Genomic DNA, 7,354 nt, shown 5'->3' on the forward strand with positions numbered 1-7,354 from the left:
AAGAATAAGTTAGTACATTTAAATTCATTCATTCATCGGTAATCTGTCAGACGACAGGTCCACAGTCTCTTCCAAACAGTTCCTCCACTTAATGCGATCTAGAACTTTCTCCTTCAAATAAGAATATCCTCTTCTATCCCCAAACTCATCCAGCATCTTCTTACGTCTTCTTCCTCGTCTTCTGGTCACTTCTATCCGCCTCTCTATCTTTCTCTTATTTCGTGTAGGATATTCCTCTACTCACTAACTCTAAATAACACTTATTCATTTCTCCCATAATCGGTCCAACTAATCTTCTCAATCCTTCTCCAACACCACATTTGGTATCTCTGTTTTTGGAAAGAGACTATCCAGGAAAAGTGATAATGTGATAGTTTTTCCATTTGCTTTCCACATGGCAGTACAACAGCCGTTCAAACCACTCTGGTCACGCCTGTTGCTATACGAACTTGAACCATCTCGAGCATCATTTGCTCTGTGCTTCAAGTCGCTGCTGATGACGCTGCTTCCGGCATCAGTTTTTGGTGTCTATCTTCGTCTGATGCCTACCCTTTGACCTGTCCAGCAAAGGAGGCCCTGCCAGTAGCTACGCTACCGCTGGTATAACTCTCAGGGTCCTTGGCATACTCAAACCCGCTCACCACGGTAAGGTGGAGACACCAACGAGGGGGACATTTAAATATTGTATAGTAAATAAGATAAAAAAATAGGAAAAGAAAAATTGTATTTCATTATAACAGCAATATTGGGGAAATGTGATTTGGGAACCTTCATTCCCAGGATTAACGTTTTAAATGCTGCTTGATTTCATCTAATTTACAAATATCTTCGGGCACGTTATCCACATTTAAAAAATGCTGGATAATGTTGTGGCGTCTGTACAGGGGGTTCTGTATCAGATGCTCCAAACATCGTTTTATAGGCAACGTTTCGGTAAACACCGCCTGAAAACCTTAATATCTAATATTCCCTCTGATGATGGTCACTTGTGGCCGAAATATGTCAGAGTTTTTTCATTATGAGAAAATAAATTAGACATACTCAACTGGAGACTTCAGTTAACTGAAAAGCACACCAGTAGAATGAATTCTGTCAAATTCCTTCCACTCTTCTACGGACGAACATTAAATTAGATGAAAGTTGTGATTAGGTGGGGGGTGATATTGTCCTTGTATATATCAAACAGTAATATAATCATGAGATGGAAGCTCTGAAATTATGCATCTTCGGGTTACTATACCAATCAATTCCGATAGTTCACATGTTGCACGAAAGAAACTTGTATAGTAGGTCACGGACGAGAGAACAGTAGTTTGTTTCAGTATATGGTGTCTGTTGTGAGTATTGAAACTGTATTCATGTGAATATAAAGTGTATTGTACTATATAAAGGAGACTGTTTACGATTGGTTAGTTGTGCGTGTTATTCGTTGGAGATGGCGTTAAACATCTGTCCCGAAGCATCATTCAGTAACACGTAGAACTGGTGGGAACTTTGGAAGCCAGCAGCGGAAAATCATTCAATAACATGCAGGACTGAAGGGAATGTGGGAGACAGCAATGGAAAATCAATAACTTGTAGGACTGGAGGGAATGTGGGAGACAGCAGTGGAAAATCAATCAATAACATGTAGGAATGGAGGGAATGTGGGAGACAGCAGTGGAAAATCAATCAGTAACATGTAGGACTGGAGGGAATGTGGGAGACAGAAGTGGAAAATCAATCAGTAACATGTAGGACTGGAGGGAACGTGGGAGACAGCAGTGGAAAAGCAGTCAATAACATGTAGGACTGGAGGGAATGTGGGAGACAGCAGTGGAAAATCAATCAATAACATGTAGGAATGGAGGGAATGTGGGAGACAGCAGTGGAAAATCAATCAGTAACATGTAGGACTGGAGGGAATGTGGGAGACAGCAGTGGAAAATCAATCAGTAACATGTAGGACTGGAGGGAATGTTGGAGACAGCAGTGGAAAATCAATCAGTGACATGTAGGACTCTAGGGAATGTGGGAGACAGCAGTGGAAAACCAATCAGTAACATGTAGGACTGGAGGGAATGTTGGAGACAGCAGTGGAAAATCAATCAGTGACATGTAGGACTGGAGGGAATGTGGGAGACAGCAGTGGAAAATCAATCAGTAACATGTAGGACTGGAGGGAATGTGGGAGACAGCAGTGGAAAATCAATCAGTAACATGTAGGACTGGAGGGAATGTGGGAGACAGCAGTGGAAAATCAATCAGTAACATGTAGGACTGGAGGGAATGTGGGAGACAGCAGTGGAAAATCAATCAGTAACATGTAGGACTGGAGGGAATGTGGGAGACAGCAGTGGAAAATCAATCAGTAACATGTAGGACTGGAGGGAATGTGGGAGACAGCAGTGGAAAATCAATCAGTAACATGTAGGACTGGAGGGAATGTGGGAGACAGCAGTGGAAAATCAATCAGTAACATGTAGGACTGGAGGGAATGTGGGAGACAGCAGTGGAAAATCAATCAGTAACATGTAGGACTGGAGGGAATGTGGGAGACAGCAGTGGAAAATCAATCAGTGACATGTAGGACTGGAGGGAATGTGGGAGACAGCAGTGGAAAATCAATCAGTAACATGTAGGACTGGAGGGAATGTTGGAGACAGCAGCATAAATTAACAGTAAAAATATCTGTAACAATGATGAGAATTGCCGTTAAATTCTCAACAGGTGTTATCACTGATTTTATTTAAAATATAAATGTACAAACAGAATATACAATAAGTCCCCATTGTCCTCATATACAGCAATTGCGAGATTAATTCATATATATTAAAACCCTTTCATAATATAACAACTGTTAAAGCAAATACATCCAAAGTTTGACATTACTAAGCTAATGCATGGCAAATTAAGCTAATACGTAATAATTCTAAACTATTGCCCATTCTTATATGGTAACATAATTTACAATATGTTCTCATTTCAAATAATACAACTGAACAATGTCTGAAACCTCGTTATGAATGCGACGTTCCATGAATATGCAAATGTAAGGAAGAAAAACCCCCTGTGTTCAGTGAGATCTTAAGTATGGCGGTTCTGTTTCCCTTCATATTTCAGAGTACACTACATTAACGTCATAGCGATAACGTAACCATATACCTCACTATCTGATGATGACGAGTCCCGGAACTGTATTTAAGACACAGAATGCATGCAAATGGGGCACACTACTTTTGAAGTGTAGTGTACTGCCTTCAGAAACATGAACAGAACTTGGAATTTAGTAGGTTCACGTTAGCATTCACTGTAAAACGCAATTTTAACATATAGATACATTAATTTAATCCCGTAACCAAAGAAATAAAATTGTATTTTGTATATCATTGAAATAAAACATAATGAAAGTGTCTGAACAGTCTACATCCATCATTCACGCCCGAAAGTAGAACGATTGTAAAGTGGGGTACAGAATAGTACAACAATATGTTACATTTTTAAATGCATCCCTCTTTCTATGGAAAGGAGTACAAAATACATAAGATTGTGTTTACACGGATGTGCTTTAAAATACAATTTTTGGAGATAGCCCAAAACTGGTATCAAATATTTGGCACTGCAATATACGTACAAAGTTAGGGCACGCGGTAGCGTAGTTTGTTGAGGCACTATGCTACATGACGGAAGGCCGCGGCTTCGATTCCCGATGAGTTTATTGGGTTTTTCGATTGACCTAATCCTTCCAGCCGCATTATGGCCCTGGTGTCGACTCGGCCTCTAACAGAAATGAGTACTAGGAATCTTCCTCGGGGTAAATGGCGGCCCGCGCGTAAGGCTGACAACCTCACTGCCATCTGTGAGCCGATTGTCTAGAAATTGTTGGAGCCTCGATGTCTCACAACCCTATGGGCCTCCACGGCCTGTTACAGGGATAGCTTTTCTTCTAATATACAAAGTTACATCGCCTGTTGTTAAAAACACGTAAGTCATCAATTCGTAAGATCTGTCAAAGTAATATAGAAAATTCTTTTCATACAAGACGTTTATGTAGGGAGGTTTCTTTGAATGGTAAGGCTTAAACTCTGAACTATGACCAGTTTTGACTTACAACATGGTCCGTGACTGAAAAGTTTTAAGTTACGTTAAATACGTGAGAGAGGAAAATACTTAGGAAGGTGTATGGTTCAATACCTAAACAAACTGTCTAGAGAATCAGACCTATACAAGAACATAGGGAATTATACAGAGTGTTTAAAATGGTTGCAGGCTTTTAAGGGGCATAGTGCACACTTAAATGGGAACATATTCCCAGTCACCATATGTCTAGGAACTAGTGGCTGCTGAGATATGGGCGATGTGCATGTGATCTCTACAGCAGATTCTTTCTTGTTTCCAACGCATGTGAGCGCAACTTCATCTCTTCGTCGCATAAAGGTGCACATTCTGTCGAAATTCCTGGTTTCACTCGAATATCTTGACATACATTCTCTTCTCGTTATTGTAACTCTTCTAAGTCATTGATTGCTATTGAACGATCATGGGATCGTGCAGGCCAGTTGACGGGGCCTCTGTGTCCTATCCGCTGTTCACCGGAAGTCTGGTTCAGATGCTGACTGACACTGCGGAGGAAATGTGTTGGTGCCTCATGAGGCATGACCCACACATGAGCTGCCGTTGATGAAGAGTCAGAAGTTCCAAGAGAACTGGTAAATCATTGACCAAAAACCGACGGTACACTGCACCTGTTACGCTGTTAGGTAAGACCTAATTCTTATACGCGTTGATCGATCCGCCCATATCTCAACAGGGAATGATTTGTGGACGTTTGTCGGCTGGGACTTTCTTACCCATTTAAGCTTTTACTGTGCCCCCTTTAAGACAGTAAACCTTTTTATCATTCTGCATAAATTCCGTGAACTGGCGGCGTAGAAGGTTGGAGTGTCCTGAATATCAGATCAAAATGGATCAAGCAAAGGTTGCTAAGAAAATTGTTGAAAGAAAGCCAAAAGAGAAGTGGGAGACTCAAATTTGTATGTATCGAAGATGCATAGAATGATTTACGAGGCGTGGCATGAAGAGAAGGAGGCAGAATATAAATAAGAGAGAAGAATAAGCATGTCTTAGAGAACCGTAGAGCCAAGGAATAAGTAAATACGAAACTAAAATTTGGTCTTAATAATTTTATCTCCGCTCCGTGGAGTGAGGTGTTTAGTTACGGAGTTCAGTAGTACAATTTTGCATCTGTTAACCGATTTTCGAAGTAAAAATCCCGTATTATATTGAAAAACATGAGAAAATACGAGTTAAAACACGTGATCTGGCAATCCTATCAACATTCGATCCTATCACCTCCCATGTCTGGTGTGTCATCTCTTATGTTAGATTCCGTGAGGATTGTGAAGAGAAACATCATTTTGTTTCTCTATACTATGTGCCTAAGAATTTGAAGAAAGCATAACAGTTTTTATTTAAGAATATTTATTTTTTCGTCTCTCTACTGATCGTTGGGAAGCTTGTCCCAGCGCATCTATCTTCTAGTATATTGTACACTTATTAGTAATGTGTTCTGTGAATCCGTTTTGAACTTGCAATATGGGAATACTTATAGACTTGTCTACGTCAAGGCTACGTAGAATTGAATATTGAAGATATAAACTTTAAAATTGTCATGAGAGAAGTGCCGAAATATCTGTAATATATCCGTAAATTTTATGTTTGACGAAACCTGTCTTATGGCAACCCTGAAACACAAAGTTCAGTCGAATGAGAGTGGACCAGTTTCAGTTGTTTAAAATACTCTGTTCAGCCAGATTAGATTATCTTTGTACTAAGAAAGAGTTCATTCAAATAAATGTGATCCATTTTCCGCATTACTTACCATAAAATTCTGTCAAAAGAATCTTAAGAAAGCCCAGTGGTATAAAACATGAATTAGGTTAAATTGAAATATGAAACATTCCCAGTCTAAGGAATATGGGCCAATCCCCGCAGTATGGAGTGCGATGTAGAGAGAGAGGCGCCTGCGTCATTCATTATGCCCCTTACAAACATTTTTAATGCTACAGTAATCCCGGTTCACCACTCTCTGTCCCTTCTGAGGAAATCTACGAACACGCAAGCGAGCTGCTTGGCTTACTTTCAGTCCTGAAGATCAAGGGAATATATTCCTCCGAAATATCTGCGTACATGTACCAAACTACACTGCGTCATGCCACAGAAGAGAGTATTCCCCATAGTCACAGCCGTGAGAACCTCAACACTTAAGAGAATCTGTTGTCATTAAAAGTCTCCGGATACATTCAGCAGAGAATGTTACAAGACGGCAAAGTCATTTCATTTCATGAAGTTACTTGATTGAACATTATAACGTGCTCACAGTACCTGAGTCATATAGCGTGAAATTGCAGGCTGATTGATTACTGATGAATTTGAAAATATTTGGCGAGATGCGATCGTGGCTAATTCGAGGCACTCTTCTGGAATTTTCTCACATGGACTGAGGAAAACCAAGGTGAACTTCAAAAAGGTGGCCGATGTGCCGTACTCGTACCCAGCACTTCCGGAAGAGGAGTTTAGAACGACGCAGCTGCATCGAACTGCTCGTTGCGTGTTTGTAGTCCGTTTGATTTCAGAGGCCTTCGTTATGCCTGAGCGAATCATCCGTGATTTCAACCCCTTCCCTCCGACTTGCGTTTTGAGCTTCATCTACTGTGTTTTCCGTTCCACGTTATCATGCAGAACTACCAATTTAGCGCCTTGTATATTACCAGAGTTGAAACTTCCTCCACCTTCAAGGTCGAAGGCATAGAGAAGACATGACAAGCGTGAGCTGATGGATGCGTCAGCAACCAACTATAGATATAAAGACATGCACTTTAAGAAGATCTGCATACGAACATTTATAATGAGGCGTATACCCTCGGATTAGCTTGCCATCCGAATGCGAATTCTTTCATCCGAAATCCCACCCGAACAAAAATGAAAACTGACGGAAGATAACGGAGAAAAAGGAAGGCAACGCCGCTCATGCAGGTCGCCTTAGGCTTTGCTCTGATGTGACTCTCCTATACGATGCTACAGTCTTTAACAATCTCGACAATTTGATAATCCCATTCGTATTACTTTGCGGCATAATATGATATTCTGAGGTTACATAATTGTCTAATGTGTTTACGATATCTGTGCGTTTCATTTCAGGGAAATGAATTTGTGGTTTCTACATTTTTTGGCCATATTTTGGTCGTTCCTTGAGGTAACTCCAATTATAACACTCCGCCTAAGGGAAATGCCGATTTGCATTAGGAAAGTTCGCTTTACGAGCTTTTCTTAGGAATGTATCTATTCGTACGTGGGAAGGGGGCTGCCTCTATAC

The sequence above is a fragment of the Cryptotermes secundus genome, unplaced genomic scaffold, assembly GCF_002891405.2.
Source record: "Cryptotermes secundus unplaced genomic scaffold, Csec_1.0 scaffold1053, whole genome shotgun sequence".
NCBI classification, from domain to species: domain Eukaryota; kingdom Metazoa; phylum Arthropoda; class Insecta; order Blattodea; family Kalotermitidae; genus Cryptotermes; species Cryptotermes secundus.